The sequence below is a fragment of the Balaenoptera physalus genome (genome assembly GCF_965194825.1).
Source record: "Balaenoptera physalus genome assembly, chromosome: 17".
Classification (NCBI taxonomy): domain Eukaryota; kingdom Metazoa; phylum Chordata; class Mammalia; order Artiodactyla; family Balaenopteridae; genus Balaenoptera; species Balaenoptera physalus.
The window spans coordinates 24,908,978-24,928,787 of record NC_138895.1 but is presented as its reverse complement, the minus strand read 5'-3'; the positions used below and the strand labels follow the sequence as shown (position 1 = coordinate 24,928,787).

The 19,810-nt window shown below is 42.1% G+C and overlaps 1 protein-coding gene across 10 annotated transcripts in view; it reads left to right on the top strand.

Annotated features, from left to right (window-relative positions):
- The window catches only part of PAG1 (phosphoprotein membrane anchor with glycosphingolipid microdomains 1), a 148,292-nt gene that overhangs the window by 35,906 nt on the left and 92,576 nt on the right, over positions 1 to 19,810 (top strand). For 6 of the 10 annotated variants that reach the window (XR_014255395.1, XR_014255396.1, XM_082432854.1 and 3 more), the window contains exon 2: positions 8,498 to 8,528. The exons of 1 other annotated variant lie outside the window; for it this stretch is intronic. The gene's annotated coding sequence lies outside the window, so the exon portion shown is untranslated. Of the gene's footprint in view, positions 1 to 8,497; positions 8,568 to 19,810 lie in introns of those variants that run through there. 3 more of the 10 variants (XM_082432856.1, XM_082432858.1, XR_014255397.1) reach the window with 2 other exon arrangements.

The window sequence follows — 19,810 nt, the reverse complement described above, 5'->3', positions numbered from 1 at the left end:
GGTCCAGAAGGGATGGGATTTAAATATTATTGAATATTCTTCACTAACTACTTTTTGTGGCTGGATTCCAGAGGGAAAACTCATAGTAAAATTCTCCTAAATAGAAATGAATGGCTCCTAATCTGATATAGGAAGGATGAAATACAGCTGGATAGAGAAGTTGTGGAGGGAACTGGTTTAAAAGATGCAGTGACAGAGCAGCAGATCAAGAGCAACTCACAGTTTTTACAAGTTTTCAAATGGTTCTGGCTTTGTTTTGCTTTTCTTGGAATGCATATCCTTGAGGGTTTGAATAATATTCATTTGGCTGGACTCCAGAACTCCAAGGCAGAGCCATGTGTCAGCCAGGACTTAGGAGCCGTTAATGAAGTAGGGACCAGAGGTCGAAGGTGAATGGCAGCCTGGGCTGCATCACTGGACCTGAAAGGTACCACAAATGTGGGATCCAGATCTCGACCAAGAAGCGTGGTCGCCAGTTCCACACACCATCATGATGTGGGCAGCGTGTAGCGAGTAAGCCCACGACTGTAAAGATGTTTTTCTTGATTTCTGTTTCCAGCATCTCTGAGTGTATTCAAAATGTTGAAACATTAAAGGACTCGGTGGCAAACAAAAACAAGCAATGTTCTCGGCAAGCTGTAGAGCCACAGAAAAGTAATTTAAAGAGGAAGAGTCCTGAAGGAGCAAGAGGGGTCGGAAGGTACGAGCCCTTGCTCTGTAACTGCAGAAACATCCTTCAGCCTTTCCTCGTCTGTGAAAGGAAGCCGTTGAACTAGATGGTTCTCTAGCCCCTGCTTCTCAGACGTGAATGTGCATGCAGATTGCCGGGGCCTCCTGTGAAGTTTCACCTTCTGATTTACTAGGTCTGGGGTGGGGCCCGAGGTTTGCCTTTCGGACGAGCTTCCGGGCGCTGCTCCTGCTATGGCTGCCGCTTGGCCACAGACCACATGGTGTTCAGCTCGCTCTGCATGATCTCTCAGCCCAGGCTTCCGTGAGCTCTGCACGTCTGTGAGCGTGTGATCTTCTGACATTGCAGAAAGACAGGAAGGTTTCAGGAAACATGCCTACTGCGGTACCAACTGTTCGCATTCTTCATAATCAGCTTCATCAAAAATCCTTTACGTGCCTAATTATGCATGACAATTTCACATGCTTTACAAAAAGAACCAACTCAGTTTGGCCCCTGCCTTATCAGACTTGACAACCTAAGACAGCTGGAGAAATATGCATAGAGACAGTAATAAATATTGAGGCAGTAATAAATCTGGAGTGATAAATATTCATCCATATATAAAACATATTAAAATAAAAAGGTTAGATAGCCTGGGCCTTAGGATATTTATTTTCTTAAAGCTTTTGTTGCTTTTTAAAATCTGGGAAACTAAAAAGGTTGCCCTGTAATTTTTACTTAAAGACAAGGAGTTTCTGTTTCTGTTTTACAGATGGGGACTGGAGAAGGGGAGGGTCCGTTTCTGAGGCTTCTTTTGTTGTTATTGTTGTTGTTTTGTTTATTTTGGCTTCACTAACGTCAAAAGAAATATTTTATGAACCTCACATGCTTAACCCTGATTACCATGTGCATGTGTCTTGGCCTGATTTTGTGTTGCTCAGCGCTGAGTGTGTGGACACAGGTTCATTAACCTCAGCTCTTTCTACCCAAAGGTCTTGAGCCCGTCACGTCATCTTAACACCGTCCTTGGGAAGCAGAGGAGGCAGGGCCAGACATTGTTATCCCTGAATCGTGGATAAGGTTAAATGATACAGGGAAGGAAGATAGTGTGTCCAAAGTCTCATGGTAATTAACTCACATAGGAAGGTCTGGACTCCATTCCATTTCTTATGTACGCTTGCTAAACTCACCCGAGGTCTCAGCTGCCTTGGTGGAGGAAGCGATCTGACAAGTGGCCATTGCCAGCATTTTCTCCTGACAGCAGAACAAATTCTGTTCCTGGTGGGCCACCCACTCATTGGAGATTGCATTCAGCTCCCCATGGTGATAAGCAGGTTTCTTATAACATCACAGTTTAGCAGAGTGATGCCAGATTGACTCTGTTCATTGATTTCTTCTAGCTGAGAAACAGCTGAAAGAATTACACACAGCTGGAAAATAGTCACATCTAACCAAGGATGTCTGTGTCAAATATTTAGCAATAATGGGATTAGAGACCATTGGTTTATAGTTTCTTGATTCGACTAATATAATACTTAGTAGTGACTATGTATATGCTTAGGGATGCAGAGGTGCAAAGAAACTATATCTGGCCACACTCTTAGGTGACAGCTATGTGTTATCCAAAATGATGTGAGTGAGGTGTTGCTTTGGAGTCAGGTACCCTTGAGTTTGAAACTTGGCTCCGCCACTCACTGGCTGTGTCCCTTAACCTTTCCAAGCCTCCGTTTCCCCACCTGTAGAACAAGCATAGGAATAGTACAGATCCCATAGAAGTCCCACAAGCATCCCTTGAGATGAGGATGTATGGAATGTGTAGCATGGGGCCTGCAAATAGTATGACTTTTAACTAGTAATTTTTAGTAGTCATAATAAAACTATGACAAGTGACAGCATCTAAAATCATTTGGGTCTTGAAAGAGAAGCGCAAAAGTTTCTAAATTCAGTATTTTCATAGTATTTCATGAGTGAGTATTTGTGTGGGAGTTTGTATCTAGGTTAATGAAAATGTCACACTGTTTATTAGGAATAAAGCTGTTATTAAAGCAAAGCCTGCATTAATTAGGCTCAACTTCATCTTTCATTCTGTAATGTCATATACAGCTGCTGTTTCCCTTGTTTTGTAAAATTAACTGTAAAGAGGGAAGGCAGTCTTCTCATATTAAAGAAGACGTAAAACCCTGAGTAATTACTAGAGCAGAAAGCTAAACCTTTAAAAAGCTACAATGGCAATACTATATATTTTGCATTAGTGCCTAGTAATAGATCTCTGTGGGCACAGGGAACTATGCAGGTCAGATCGAGGGCACTGAGTAATCTGGTTGCCCCCTCAAAGGCAAATGAGAGCAGAGGGGGCAGGGTATCTGGAACTTGGTCTCAAGAAGTGAGGGGGAGGCCATTCGCTACAGGCAGGGTGGGAATGTGGGCGAGGCGCTCGAAGGGGCCCCATCGGTAAATGGAATCCAAAGACTGCCAACTGTATATTGTAAGGCTGCAAGGCAGGACTGAGCGAGAGCAGGAGGCAGCTGAATGGAAACCCAAGAAGCCAAAATGAGCCGTTTAAAGTGGAGGATGGGAAGCAGAGCCCCAGGGAAGTCCCTAACCTCAGAAACCTGTTCAATAACACCTTTTTATAGAGTGCCTGTGGCTTCTGGGCAAGTGGAGGTTGAGCCAGTGTGGCTCAAACGGAAGCCAGTTCTTCCCCAAATTTAGTGTGCACATGGGTCACCTGTTACAATGTAGACTCTGATTCAATAGGTCTGAGAATCTGCGTTTCACGCAGGTCCCCAGGTGTTGCTGATACTGCTGGGCCGGGGACGACACTTACAGTGGCAAAGGGTTTAACCCACTCCCTCTCCAAGTACCCCATTCTCTGGTCACCACCTCTTTCTATTCAACCCTCCCCTGTACCTTAACTCCAGCCATTCTATTTTTTTTTTTTTAATTTTATGTATTTATTTATTTATTTTTGGCTGCATTGGGTCTCCGTTGCTGCGCGCGGGCTTTTCTCTAGCTGCGGCGAGCGGGGGCTACTCTTCGCTGCGGTGCGCGGGCTCCTCATTGCGGTGGCTTCTCTTGTTGCGGAGCAGGGGATCTAGGCGTGCGGGTTTCAGTAGTTGTGGCACACGGGCTTCAGTAGTTGTGGCTCGCGGGCTCTAGAGCGCAGGCTTAGTAGCTGTGGCACCCGGGCTTAGCTGCCCCGCGGCATGTGGGATCTTCCCGGACCAGGGCTCGAATCCATGTCCCCTGCGTTGGCGGGCGGATTCTTAACCACTGCGCCACCAGGGAAGTCCCAACTCCATCCATTCTTGCACTTCACCAGCACCTTCAATCCATTGATCCTGCTAATTTCCACCATCTGTCACTCCCTCCACTTCTCCTTTCCCAGTTACTCAGCTTAGATCCCATGATCTCTCTTTGTAACACTCCTTTGCACACACCTTCAGGTTCTTTGCTTCTTTCTCTCTTTCCTTGTTATACTCACTGGCATAACTCATCGCTCTATCCGCCTCCCCCCGCCCATGTCTTCAGCTGTGCTGTGCTGTGGCTGAAGGAACATACACCGCTGAGCTCGTAGGTCTCACTTTCATCTCCGTGGGCCCCTCAGGCTGCTCCTTCCTTGTCCATTACTCTTTCCCTCTCCTGAAGGACTTCTTCCTCCTCCCTGCTCTCCTATCAAACCTCCACTACCTCCTTCCCCCACCCTGAATCTCCGCTAATAACTTTGCTTCCACGTTTCTTCTTTGCATCATGACTTAGAAAAGAACTTTCTCCTGTTTCTTGTACTGGATTTACATTGTCTGTGTGTGGGCCCACGGCCCGGGCCTTCCCTGCAGCGGCCACGCAAGCACTGGACCCTCACGACGGCTGACAGGCACCTGTCCAGCCCCTCCCTCTTCCTCTGGCGCCCCCTGGGTGGAGAGGCCAGGGGAGGGGCCCCGGTCAGCTGCGGCTTAAGATCAAGGTTCGAGGGAGCCCAGATGGTCACATGGGGACCCGGGGTGACCAGCCCCTCTCTGACTTGCCTTCCCACCACTCTCCAAGGGGTGCCAATGTCCACATCTGGCGGCTTACGGTAGCCCCCCAAACCTCACCTGCCCCTCCCACCTCCCCTCCCGGACCCTCCCATCTCCCCTCCCGGCCCCTCCCACCTCCCCACCCAGCCCCACCACCTTCAGGGCTCTGCTCAACCGTATTTTACCCCCTGAGGTCTTTCCCAACTCCCTGCTTAAAGTAGTGCCTACCCCAGGGCAGTACCCAGCCCCAAACTGGCTTCAGTTGTTTTCTTCAGTGATTATTATAACTGTTTTGCCAGATGGCTGGTTTGTCTCCCACCTGCACCAGAAAGCACCAGAGGACTGGGAATTGTGTGTGTCTCTGTCAGTATTGAAACACCACCTAGAATAGTGGCCAGCACATGAAGACTCCCCTTAAATAAAATATTTGAACAGATATTGGAGTGGAAGATATGATGAAATTAGAACAGAATCAGAAAAAGCCAATTAGTAAAAACTACATACCAACATATGTATTCATAAAGCCACGCTGGTCCATTTGAATTGACACAGCTACCTGTTTTGGGATCCTTTTGGACCTGGCTGTGCTGAATGTAATAGAAATCATTGAGCCTGTCAGGCCCTTGGGGGATCAGGAGGGAAAATGACTAACACCAAATTCTGTCCCGGAATTCCTGTCCCTTCCTTCCCTCTTTAATTGCTCTCAGGGAGGTCAGTAGTTAAGTCAGGATTTAACCCACCCACCTGCTCTGGGCTTCTTCGGTGCTTGTTATCTTCATGTGGGACATGGACAAAGAGCTGTAACCTGTTAGCACTTAACAATTCCTCAGGCCAAATGCCTGCTTCCCTGGGAGTTTAGGAAAGGTGCTATTTTGACCATGCATGTGACTCCGTTTGGGTCTACACTTATGGACAACCACATGGCTTTCGGTTGGTAGAAGACATAGCCTATGAACTCTCAAATGGAGGTACCACCTTAAGAATGAATAGTGCTTCTCATTCCCGAGGTTGGGAAGTTAGGCGGTCGGTACACTGAAAGTGAAAGGAAAGCATCTCAATGTCTATGTAAAGTTCTAGAAATATTTTTGTTGTATTCTGAAAAGTTTTGCTTTTAATAACATCGTCAGCATAAATCATTGCCTCACAGGGTTTTAAGCAAGCTCTGATTTAGGAAGAGAAAGCACAGGGTGTTCTGTGAGTATTAAATAAGATGACTAGGGCTTCCCTGGTGGCGCAGTGGTTAAGAATTCGTCTGCCAATTCAGGGGACATGGGTTCGATCCGTGGTCCGGGAAGATCCCACATGCCGCGGAGCAACTAAGCCCGTGCACCACAACTACTGAGCCTGCGCTCTAGAGCCCATGAACACAACTACTGAAGCCCGGGCACCTAGAACCCATGCTCTGCAACAAGAAGCCACTGAAATGAGAAGCCTGCGCACCGCAACAAAGAGTAGCACCCGCTCACCGCAACTAGAGAAAGCCCACGCGCAGCAACGAAGACCCAAAGCAGCCAAAAGTAAATAAATAAAAATTAAAAAAAAAAAAAGATGACTAACGCCACACAAAGCCAAGAATACAGCAGGTGCTTGATACATGTGCTTTCCTCCCTCTCTCCTCCCCTCTCTGTGCTGTTTCTGATGGTCCCCATCCAAACTGTTGTTTCTGCATAACGTGGAAGTTAGGATATAAATATTATTATGTTTTAATAAGTCATCATTTATTTAAGACCAGTGATTCTCAACTAGGGAATGATTTTGCCCTTCATGGGACATTTGTCAAAGTCTGGAGACATTTTTGATTGTCACAATCACAGAGTGGAGGAATGCTAACTCCTCAAAACAAGGAGCTCTACAGCCCCAGATGCCAGCGATCTGTACTTTACACTGGTGTTTACAGTTTGCTTCTTCACTGGACTCTAAGTAAAAGAAGATTGAGAAGGACGTGACAGGCTGAGGACCCAGGTTGGGAGAAGTTTGTGGACCCACCTATGGTAGAAGCACACTATGGATGGTTTCCAACTTACAAACAAGTGCTTTATTAGATACTCATTTCTATGTTAGTAGTTTAGCCTCTTAAAAAACAAAACAAACAATGTGGCAGAGGCATGGAGAAGTCCAGCTCTGGATGGGAGGGGAGGACAATGAGACACGACTCTGGCGGGCTGGCAGACACCAGGGTGGGAGCTCGTCAAACCACGCCAAGTGGCTTGAGTTTTATCCCAAGAGCTGTGAAGAGCTGTACGTACGGGCCCTCATGCTCTTTTCTGTACACTGTCCACAGCCTGTACATACTTTTACTATTACTTGTGTCTCTCTGTATCATATGTATTGGTAACTTGGTTTCCTGAACTGGGCCTCTTCATCTTGCTTTTGTATAGCACAGAGGTTTATCAGCAAGTATTTATCTCAAAATAGTTATTTCTCCACTTTGGAACAGGTAGTTTTCCCAAACACTTGTTTCAGTTGCAGTCGTTTAGAGCTTGAAATGCATTGTCCCGGTTTCATAAACAATGGGTTTTCAGACTGGTGTGGAAACCTTCCAGAACTCACAGTGTTCCTGAGCTGTCATGCTTAGTAGTTCAGAATGGGGAATTCCCACAAAAGGGCAAAGAGGAGAGAATTTCCATTGCCTTTCTTCGTTGAAAGAGGACTTTTGGCAAATGTGATCTTTACCCTTTTCCTCCTAACCTGATGTGTAACTCTCCCTCACCTTCTACTGCACGTTTCTCTTGCAGCTCCCAGCCAGGAGGCACTAAGTCAGACAATGTGGTCAGGGGCCCCATGAGATGGGTTGGGGGCTGGGGAGCCCTTGTCTTACTGGCCTCTGGAGAGTCTGACATGGCAGGTCATGGAGGGACCACCACCTTGCTTGTTGTCAACTTACTATTTCCCTTTGATCTTTCTAGGATTGCTTTGCATTTCATTTCTTTCTAAGAAATAGCTCTTTCTTTTCTCTTTTAAACTCTTACCAAAAAGGAAAAAATTTGCATTGGTTTACCTCAGTGGATATTTTTTCTGAGAATATTCAGTCTAGTTGTTGGGTCATTCTTTCACTCCCAATGCTTTTTACTTCCACTTAGGATACTTTAAGATGACTTCTTAGATTCTACAGTCTACAAAAACAGAATATTCGATCTGAGGTTACATTCCTCAAACTTGAATCACACATCCTCTTGGAGGAAGTGATCTTTGTAAGTGATATAGTTTTATCTTAACCATAGGAAACCATGCTAACAAAAATATAGCATGTTTCAAGATGAAGACATAAAGTAATATGGCAAAATCTGTTATAACAAGTATCAAACAATTCTGTGCAATTTTGTTCCAGCCATCTTTGTTCTGATAAGGCTGTCATCTTCTTAAGGCATGCAACCGTTTTTGTTTTTGTTTTGATCTGTAAGTACCTCGCATACAGGAAGAGTCCATGTCTGTGGTGTGTGGTGCTAGCCCATAGTTACCGTCAGTGTCTGTGAGAAGAGGTGGAATGAAGCAATGAGTAAAAAACAAAGCATGGGCATAATTATTAATCACTGAGAGCACATGTGATTAATGCCATCATTTTTACTTTCCTACCGATAAAAAATTTGCAATAATATATAGGTCTGTGGATATTGGAAGAGCAAGTTTTAACTTTTGTTTTTCAACATTATCTTTTATCGTCCTAAAGGTTAATTAAATAATTATTTCTCAGTTTCTTTATTGCTCAGAACTTTTACAAGTAATTTAAAAGATCATCATTTTACCCTTGGTTACTGCAGTTTTAATCCAGTTCAGAGTTGTGAAATTGTTTCCTCTTGTGTTTCCTTTCCAGAAAGCACGAGGTCATTCTCTTCTTTCAGCCGGTGAGTGCAACTTCAGAGCTGGGAGCGAGTGATTGCAAGGTATTCAATTATCTGGTTTATTCTACATTGTCCATCCACGCTTGCTTTCAGTTTAACTTTCTACAGGCATCAAGGGTATATTTGGTGACTCTGAGCTGTGGGACTGCGGACACACAGCTTTGAAGCTGAAAAATCTCAAGGGTATTAGCTAATCCAGTTTTGAATTTAGCACCATGGGGCTTCTGCCATAGCCACCGAGATGCCACTGGCCACGCTTCCTACAGGATAGTGTTTCCCTTTGGTCAGTGACGGGCGGTGAGCCTGCCTCTACCTTGTAATGCCTATGTGAAGTTAGGCAAAATGCCTACCCTCCCTCAAGCTCTTTCCTCATCTTCGAAATGGAGACTCTAATTGGACAGCCTGATGGGTTTCCAGTTCACCGTCACCGCCACCACCACCAAAAAATATATGAGGCTGCATTCTACCGTTATTGTTATTAGTGGTATTAGTAATCTCGTTTAGTGCTGATAATAAAGTTATATAAAAATTCTTTAATGACTTTAGGTCATCTTTGAACAGAGCCGAAGCCAGAAAAACAAATCAGCCAACCTAAACAAATGACAAATTAACACAAAGACATTCTTTATTTGACGTTAGCAATTAATTTGCTACATGGTTATCCATTTTTCTAATTAATCCTGGACAATTTGAAGTGCTGTGCCCACCCATTTAAAAGATTTGCCAACCTCAAGCACTGTGACCTGACTGACCCCTGTCCCTTATACATCATTATCCAGTTGCTCTTATGGGCCGGAAAGGAAGGAGTACATCTGGCCTGAATGTCCCTAATCTCTTCACAGAAGGAATCTTGTAAAATAGGCCACTGTCTTTCAATCAAATCTTTCCTTTAACTTGTTGAGAATTCTTTCTCTTGCCAGAGAAAGCCTTTCCTCTTAGGAGAGCAAGGAGCTATTTCAGGGTCATTTGGGTTCCCCTCAGAGGTCTTTCTAAATATAACCACAGATCCTAGAAAACAGCTTGCTTTTTGTTAGTTAACTTCAACTTAAGAGCCAGTGCATTAAGAACTTTGATTATCCACGCTCCAAAAATGCCTTCCTCTGATCTCCCATCATGTGACAAGAATCTCGATTCTTGTCGAATCTCAGGGATTAAACATTGTTTTCTCTAATGGACTTCCATTTCCATGGGAGCTGCTCGCCTTACACATTTTATTTGTGGGCCTGAAACATAGAGCATTTTCTAGTTAAGGGGCATTAAGATTTAACTCAAGAATCTATATATTGGCTTGGCCCAAAATTTCGTTCGGGTTTTCTGTACCATCTTCCGGAAAATTATGGGAAAACCCGAACGAACTTTTGGGCCAACCCAGTATTTCAGAATAAGGCTCAGATGTTTCTGTAGTGGAATCACACAGTCTTCTCAAGTTTCTAGAAAGCATTGCATTATGTGCTTTTTTTGTATGTGGCAGATTGCTTCAATCTTACTATGAGGATCTTTTTCTGCCTTTAAAAAGAAATTTCACCTGGGATTTGCAGTCTGCTCTCTGCCAAATCCCTGACCCCAGCATTCAGTTGTCTTAATTTGTATACCCCAAGCAGCTCTCAAAATTAATCTGTTTTCAGTGAAACCTTCTTCCCCAGCCCCCTCTCTTGTCTTCTACTCACAACTGATTCCTTCTCCTGGAATCAATATTTTAATTAAAGACATCCACTGTTGACATCGTAACTCAAGCCAGAAATCTCCATCCTGACATTGCTTCACCCTTTGCATTCAGTTCACACTGGATTCTGGATTTAAGATAACGTAGGAAATTCCCCAAACAGTGACTGGCGGTTGGTGAGGTCAAATATTAATTGCCAGCTGTCACAGATGTTAATTGTAAATATCTTTCCCATCTTCCTCTCCTCTGTCTCCCATGTCACTACCTTAGTTCTGGTCTTCATCAGCTCTGTGCCAGTCTGTTGCTGGAGCTAACTAGTATAGCTCTCTTCCAACAGACTGTCTCCACTCTAGGTACCCTGCTCCCCAGTTTATAATGTGATTTCCCACTCAGTGACTTCTATGGGCCCTTGTAACCTTGAGAATAGACCCAAACACTTTGCTGTGGACCTCCACGATCAGCCCTGTGCGCCCCTCCAGTGCACTGCCTCCCTTCCCCTGCTTCGCCATTTATGCTTCATTAGGACTGAATTTCTTGGGATGTTCTAACACATCGTGTTTTTTCAGGCACCCATGCCTCTGCACGTGCTGTTCTGACTTCCGAGAATGCCCTTGCTCAATTTTTCTTGATATATTCCAGTACATCCTTCAAGGTCCACCTCAATTTCCATCTCCTCTGAGAAACCCTCCCTGATTCCCCCATGTGTACTGGGCTCACACGGTTCTTCAGTTGTATCTCTGATCATGCTATATTTAACTTTCCACTTACACATCTGACCCTCCCTCCTGTGGACACTAAGCTTGAGGGTAAGATTCAGATCTTATTATTTTTGTATCTACAACATCTAATAGATGCCTTGCACATAGTAACACACAGTGGATGCTCTAATTTCTTTAAGTGAGTGGATCTCTGACACTGTAATAAAAAGGAAGATGGTATTTGTAAAAAGTAATCTCATGGTGTGCTTATTCCCTAAGTACAAGCATTTTTCTCAACAATAATGTTTTGCATTTCTATTTTGCTTTTAGTATCCATGCATTAAGGAAGAGCTGCCAAAACCAATTTACAGGGCCTTTCCCTCTTCTACTGCTGTCAGTACTAAAATGGTGGCTATATATTTTTGGAACTTATAACTGTGTATCATTTCCATCTAGGAAGTAGATTTATCAATATCCTCATCAGTTTGGGTGATGATAGTAGTTACTTGTATGATGTTTGAATTTGGGATTCAAAATTTAAATTACCCCAACCCATTTTCAGGCTTCTCATGTGCCCGTGTCTTGAAAGGGTGATTCAGATTTCCAGAGTTGTTCTTTCCACTTATCAGAAAGACAAGCAATGAGAACAGCATCAATAACCATCTGCTGGGACAGGAGCCCTCATCCAAAGCAACAAGGCCACAGTTAACACAATTAGCAATGAACTGCATTTTGAAGAGCTAGGGAAACATAATGGGATTCATTTTTAATTCCAACCAATTCTGAGCAAGAAAGCAAAAGCCTTGGCTCTCTGGAGTGGCTTTGTCATCAAAGGTTACCGCAGGCCTGTCAGAACTTTTAACAGCTGTCTCCACTGTGAAAACAGACTTAGGTTGTAAGGTGATTGCAGAACTGATGAAATGATGACTTTAGCCAGCTTTTGTCTCTCATATGAACTTTGGCTCGCAAAGATGAGGTTAATTTCCACATACGCTGTTCGCTTTATTTTTTAAGTCAATTTTAATAGCAATCTGCCTGTGCCCTGAAAAAATGTCCAAGAGCAGTAAGAAAGAGTTGATATAAATATGTGTAACAGTGTATATCTTAGCTATCTCTAGGCCAGTAGTCAACAAAATACTTTGCAATCAACCTAATTAATCCTTTATTTTTCTTTTTTGCTATCCTGCCATGCATTTACTGTGTGTATTTTCTGAATTATAAAAGCAATATACATATTCACTACAGTACGCTGGAAAATACAGAACTCCCAAGGAAGAAAAAAAGCTTCCCTATGAGGCCATTATCCCAAAAGAACCATTGTCAGCTTCTTGGTTGATATTAGCCTTAGAGAGTTTCCTCCAAGCAAGCGTACATACTTTTCAAATTCTTATTATGAAAAATTTTTCATACACGAGAGAATGAATAATAGAGTGAGTTCTCATATACTCACTACGTAAATTCACAAATTACCAAGATTTTGCCATCATTGGTTTGTCCATCTCTTTTTTCTCTTTCCCTTCCTCTTTTCTTTTGGAAGTATCAGCTAACTACTTTGTAAGGGAAAGGGGAATCCTGATATATTGAGGGCTGCGGAAGGCAAATATTCGCCTGCCAATTTCATATACCTTCACTCACCTTTTACTTAGGAAGCAAAAAGTATGGTTTTACATTTAGTATTATATTGTACTTGGGGGAATAAGTAGCCTTAAAGCTGAGGTCTATCACATGCTAGATGGGTATTGATTTTCCCTCTTAAATCAATGTTTCCCTAGAGCATAGTTTTATTTATTCATAAAGCCAAGATGATGTCTGACAGGAGTTATGGCAGTGTAAATCTGTGATGCAGGCATAATACGAAGAGCTTTTGTAAGACTCAAAAATCAATGATGCTAGAGGGTTACTTCATAAGCTTGAGAAAGTGCATTTGCTGTGCTTCCAAATGTAAAGGGAGAATTTCAGCCTGTAGTTAAGTTTCATTCCTCTGTTTTCTAGGCCACCTTTCAAATGGACCTAAATGAAGTACAGTTGACCCTTGAATAACGCAGGTTTGAACTGTGCAGGTTCACTTATACATGGTTTTTTTCCAATAGTAAATTCTATGTATAGTACTAAATGATCCATGGTTGGTTGAATCCATGGAAGCAGAACTGTGGGTACGGAGCAACCGTGGTTACAGAGGGCCCACTGTAAATTATATGCAGAGTTTTGACTGCATGGAGGGTTGGTAGCCCTGGCCTACATTGTCCAAGGGTCAATTGTATAGCATCAGACTGGATAGAACCAAGCTTCAGCAATGATCCCTTCTTGACACTGAATCTGTCAACTTACTTACTCTCAAAAGCTATGCTGGCCCTGTTGATCATAACACTGTAATTTTGCCTCATGGTGCAGAATATATACATTCTAAAAGTATTCACTTTTTGTCAATATATGTGTGTGTGTTTTCTATTTTCTTTTAAAAGTTCTTAACATATGAAAATTACTATTAGAATTTTTTAACTTAAAGAAAATATGTCTCAGATAGTTTCCCCAACCATAACTGATTTTTCTAGTGGTTAAAAATGCATCTAATGGCTAGAATGTCACCATCTGGAATTTTACATATCAGTTTTCTATTAGCTATATGATCTTAGCAAGGTAGAATTTGGTTGGGGAGTCAGATGATCTAGACACTAGTTTCATTATTTACTCCTGGCTTCTGTGTGACCCAAGGTGGGTTCCTGAACTCACAAAAACTCCTGTTTTTGTTTATATCATTTTGATTTTTTCATTTAAATAAAGGTGAGTGAGGGTGTGTGAAATTGGCAAGCATTCACCTGACTTCCATAGTTTTCTGTATATCAGGACTCTTTTTTTTTCCTTTTGAAAATAACTAGTTGATATAAAAAAAAAAAAAAGAGGGAAGGAGGAAATGAAAGAGCAAAAAAGGGGGCAGATGAAGTGAGGATTATTTCTTCATGAAGAACAAAGTTTCTTCCAGTTTTTTTTTTTTAATATTTATTTATTTGTTTGGTTGCACCAGGTCTTAGTTGTGGCAGGTGGGTTCGTTAGTTGCGGCACTCGGGCTCCTCAGCCGTGGGCCACGAACTCTTAGTTGCGGCATGCATGTGGGATCTAGTTCCCTGACTAGGAATCGAACCCGGGCCCCCTGCACTGGGAGCGCAGAGTCTGTGCCACCAGGGAAGTCCCTCTTCCAGTTTTAAAGGTCAACGATTTTCTGTGAAAAGAAACGATTTCAGATGATTAGCTCAGCTACCAGGAGCCACAATTTCTACCAGCTACCAGTTTCACAATTTCCTTAGAAACTTCGAAGCCATCGAGGACACACCTTGAGTTTAGCGTCCGGGATCTCCAGCACCTGCTACAGAGAGCAGCTGGGGGTTCTGGCCAGGCCTGTGGCTCCCTGGGGACCCCAGTCCCTCACCAGAGGTTTGGGAGGAGACACTACAATACTGTCCCTTTGGGTCGCAGCTGTTTCCCCTCTCAGGGCAGCAGCGATGAGAACCTTGTCAGAGGAGGGTTGTAGGAACTTGAAGAGAAGGATAAGCTGCCGTTCCCCGAGGCAGCTGTTCACTGCTGGTCGCACTTGCCTCCCTTTTCCTCACAGTTGCAGACATTGCAGCAACCTGGTGGCATGTCAGTGTTTCAGGGGTCTCCCATTAAGCCCCAGGAACACTGCTGTTCATTTCATGAATGGATGTCTTACTTGGCAAAAATGAGACGATTCTAAGTGCGGCTTCTTGGAGCCGTGGGCTGAGATTTCGGCTTCAGCAGAAACCTGAGTTGACTGGCGTGCGAGGTACACCAGAGGGGCTGTCTGAAGGGGACTTGGCTGTTTAGACTCTAACCATTATATTAAGGTTATCTGTTATGTTTCCTAAACAGCTTTAGCTGCATCCTTCAAAGTCTTCTTAACATTCCTCCCATATGCTTGGCTTTATATTCTTTAATACTACCTTTTTGTTCTATCTTTTTAAATGATTTAATTATGCACGGCTCTAGGAAGCTGATTAGGAAAGGAGAATGTTCCTTGACCCTGTGTTTGGTTCCTTTAGAGGCCCCCGTTGGCTCACCAAATCAACCCTGGTCATCATTGATGTGACCTGTGTCACAACTAGACGACCCTACATCCAAATAGTTACCACTTGATAATTTTGAATGGTGAACTTCTGAGATCAACCATAGTTTCTCCTAATTTTGCTATGTCACTGGATTGTGTTGGGGCCCTTCCTTCTCTGGGTGTCCCTCACTCATCTCTGCAGGCTTGGGGCAAGCTCTTCTGATGGCTGCCTCTGATGGTTTTAACTATGAAGAATCACAAAATGGTGGGGAAAAATAAATAAATAAGACTTTTCCTATAACATCATGTAGGGGAAGAACCAACAAGTTGAGGATTCTGTGAAAATGAGTACTATTTCCCATGGGACAGCCAGAAGATGTAGAAACTCAGAAGTGGCAAACAAAGGTTTGCCATTTCATGACCATGATCATCTGCCATTGCCCGGCAAATGCCCCAAAGCACAAAGGTGTGCTGTCCAATATTATTGTCTAAAATTTATTTTTCCACATTTGAATACATGTAGTTTACAAAATGTGTATATACAGTTACAGGTATTGTTAGGCAATACAGGTACATTTGCAGAGGATAAGGGAAGTTTACTTTTTAGTTGAGTGTATTCTTGAGCGTCTGCTAAAGAAAGATCTTCTGTTTACTTTTACTGGAGACAAGTTTGCCTCCCGGGTGCATAAAAGTGTGGTGTGGACTGCAAATAGTAACTCAGAATCGCAGCAAACTGGTGACCGTGGGATGAGGCATGCTTTTATAGCCACCTGAGGCGCTGTTAGCTGAACTGTTGTGAGCGACAGAATTGAATTACTGTTGACTGATTTCGAATTGCTTTGTTTTATTATCCCTTTATATAATCTAATAAATATTCTGATATTTGAAAATGTGCCTCAAACACACATCGAAAAGTGGTGAAAGCCCCTGAATTTTGAGACTGGATCACGGCTCTCCGATTTGCCGTCTAACACCGTTTTCCCATCAAAGATGGTTTTTATAGGTTGAAAGAATAGAGGATGGTTCCTTCTTGTCATTCCCACCTGAACTGAAGTGTTCCCTCCTCAAAAAGGACTTCCCCAGGCAGCCATGGCTCAGGAATCCCTCACAACACTCTATCACTCCTTTCTCCTTTACCTTTTTAATTTACTTTCCCTATCTGATACCCTAGTGTGAATTGGTCTTTCATCAGTCTTCACCAACAGGGAGGTCAGCTGAGACTTCATCTGTTTCATTCACCTTGTATCCTCAGTGCCTAGAGCAGAGCCCAGCCTTGAAGAAGCACTCGAAGTTTCTTCCCACTCGCCTGCTTTCTTCCGTGGATCTTCCCCTCTTCCCATCTCGGAGGCTGTTTCATCATCACTGCCTGGAATCAGGCCCTCCTGTCTCCTCCCCTTGCTATGGGGTCCATGGCACTTTACACTCTGCATTCCTGTCATTAACCAGCGGTTCCTTCCTGGTGGTGGCACCCGATTGGCAGGCACGACGATAACACGTCGACTGTTACCGTGATAGGCATTTGAGGCAAGTGGCTCCTATCAAATTTTCCAACCACAAGATAGCTATATATAAAATAGATAAACAGCAAGGACTTACTGTATAGCACAGGGAACTATATTCAGTACCTCATAATAACCTATAGCAGAAAAGAATCTGAAAAAGAATATATATATACATATATATGTATAACTGAATCACTTTGCTGTACACCTGAACCTAACACAACACTGTAAATAAACTATACTCCAATTAAGTAAAAAATTCCAATGATGGAGGGGACGGGGAGCTTCCAGGTTGAGCTGAAAAGCTCCTAGGTGCAGGATTCTCGAAGACCTCACCTAACATATCTTTTCATCTGGCTGTTAATATGTATCTTTATCATATCCTTTAACATATCTTTTAATAAATTGGTAAATATAAAAAAAAAAAGATTCTGAAAAAGAAACAGATACAAGTTTTAAGACTTACCTATACACTGGTATTAACACTAAGGGTCAATTGGATAGAATGTTCTGCTTTGATGGTAGACTCAAGGAATGGCCTGTTGTGCCTTCCGTTTTTTAAGGAGCTATAAAATTCCTTCAGTTTACCACTGTGAATACCTCTTTCAGAAGGAAGACTTTCTTTTTTCAGAAACACTGCACCTCTCATTTCTCAACTCCAGCCCAGAGGCCTGAGAGTCTGATCTTGTTATGTCTGGGAATATGGTTACTAGATTTTCTACTAATGGCTATATTTTACATGATAATGAATCAGTCTGTTCTACAAGTCTGCTTCATTTATGCAAAACAGATATAAATTGAAACGGGTATGAATCATACTATTCTTTCAGGGAGCAGAGAAGCTGCTGTAGAGCCTGAATACAATTTTATGGGCCCTCACGTCAAGTTAACCAAAGAAATGTTGGTTCTGTGGTCATCAAAGATAAGTTTATTGGACAGTTTCAGGGAAACAGAAGACAGCTTTTGAATTCCAGGCCTTTGCTACTTACTTCCTAATTTAGGAAGGTCAACTCATTTTCGACTGTCTTTTATACTTTGAAGTAATAACCTCTTGTACATTAGTGGCCTGAAAGCATTAATGACATTACTGCCCACTGATTTTCAATAATATGGAAAAGGTATTCCAAATTGGTTCTGGCTATCAACAAGGAAAAAGGCAGAAGATTAAATTAGCAGGAGGATATAGCAAAAAGCCTTTTGTAATGCTATAGAGTCTCTCAAAATCTAATCCTTGAGAGAAATTTTTTTTGTTCTGGAAAGAATAGGTTTCTCTCCCAAGAGATGCTAAAAGAACATTCATTTGTAAGAGATGGATTATAGCCTATTAATGGAATAGTGGGAATTCTCAATTCTTACTTTAATTTTGCCATCAACTTGCTGTGATTTACCTAAAAAAAAAAAACAAAAAATCAACCTGTAAGAAAAATATTCTGATACTGCTGTGTCCTTTGACCTATTAAATAGAGTTAACTCTACAGATTAATTTGAAGATAAAGTCCATGGAATTCTGAATTTCTATTTTTTTCAGAGTTCCATGTTTTCAAATTTCATGTGATACTACTTTGCCTTACATATGTTCTTCCTGGGTGAGCTCATCCATTCCGAGGACTTTATTTGTCATCGAACTCAGGGCTTGGCAAACTATGACCTGCAGCCAAATACATTCTGGCACCTGTTTTTATGAATAGTTTTATTGGAACATAGGCACACTCATTCTATGCTATCTTGTGACTGCTTTTCTGCTGCAATGGCAGAAGTGAGTAGCTGGGATAGATCGTCAGGACTGCAAAGCCTAAAATATTTATTCTCTGACCTGTTACAGAAAACGTTTGCATATCCTGATCTTGCTCACTACTTTCAGCCTTTCTCCTAAGATCTTAATTCCTAAGTGTAACTGCCCACCAGATTTCCTTACCTCCATGCCCCACATCCACCTTAAAATTGACATTTACCAAACTAAATTCTTTCTGTGTTTATTTTCCACCCTCATCAATTTCTCCTTTTCGTTTCCTATCCCAGTTAATGGCACCACCATATGCCCAAGGTGCTTCCCTCCTTTATAGTTCTCATGCCTGATCTATCACCAAGGCCCGTCCATCAACCATCCAAAAATACATGAATGCCTTGAAGACAGTGATCTAGGTAGGCTTTTAAGTAACCAGTACTTTATCATTTCTTGTATCCTCAAGCCCCAACTGCATCCGATCAGAAATTCCTTTTAACAGTCCCTTAGAAGTTGCCATAACGTATATTCAATGAGAAATAACTATTAGTAAGTCTTCATCAAATAAGCCATGGAGACATTGGTCCACGTCTTAACTTCAGATACTGCCTCACAAGTAAGAATTTAGGAATGCTAGGAAGTCAGAATACTGTAAAATTTGTGCTTTTTTATTAAAATACACTGAAAGAGCATGACTATTTGATTTATTGATTTGTCATTTTAAAACTATTCATCATCGATGTTTTAAAATTAAATCTCTGTTCTGTATGCAGGGCCTCATTGGCCAGGGCACGAGGTGCTAAAACTCCAACGTTAGATTATCATTTCTTCTGGTTCAGCCAAAGAACATGTTCAGATAACAAATGGATTTCCATCTTTTTCAGTATTACTTGAATATTATTGTAAAGCTCATGATATTATTAACTCTGCATCATCTTTTATGAATTTAAAGTTATGCTATAATAACTGATGAAAAGCAGAGTAAAAATAAATAAACCTTGAAATACAAAAGGATTAGTGGGGATAATAAATATCCACTCAGTGTCTTAGCATTTTTGATCTTGGCATTTGTTTTATCCAGTGAATATTTTCATAGTACTTTAAGTTTCTCTCTTTGAAAAATTATGCAGGATCAGCCTTTGTTTTCAAGGTCAACAGAGATGTTTATAGCATTTAAGTCAAAAGCAGAGGTCATAAATTAATTCACATCCTCTGAGCAAAGACATTAGCCTTTGTGTAGCATAAGGATTTGGGCTTGTTTACACAAAATAATCCCAAGAATAATAGTTTCCCATGCTCAACAGGGATCTTAAAGATTAATATTTTTCTTTGGTTAATGATTATGGAATACATTAATAAGCTTCTCTAAATGCTTCCTACAATTTTAATTGTCTGTAGACTTTCAAAGCTGTATTTTGATCAGACATGTAAAGAAATGATGTAGCTCAATTACTGCCAAATTAAGGATGATTTTACATTATGATTTGGAAAAAAATGCCATCCACATCAGACTTCAAAATAGCTGAAATACTTAGAGAAAAAAAGTAAGTGGTTAAGGACGTTAAGCTAAAATATTGTCCCAGTGCCCTGTTGGCCATGTCACCTCTTGCAACGGAGATAGCTGCTGCTGCCACTGTTA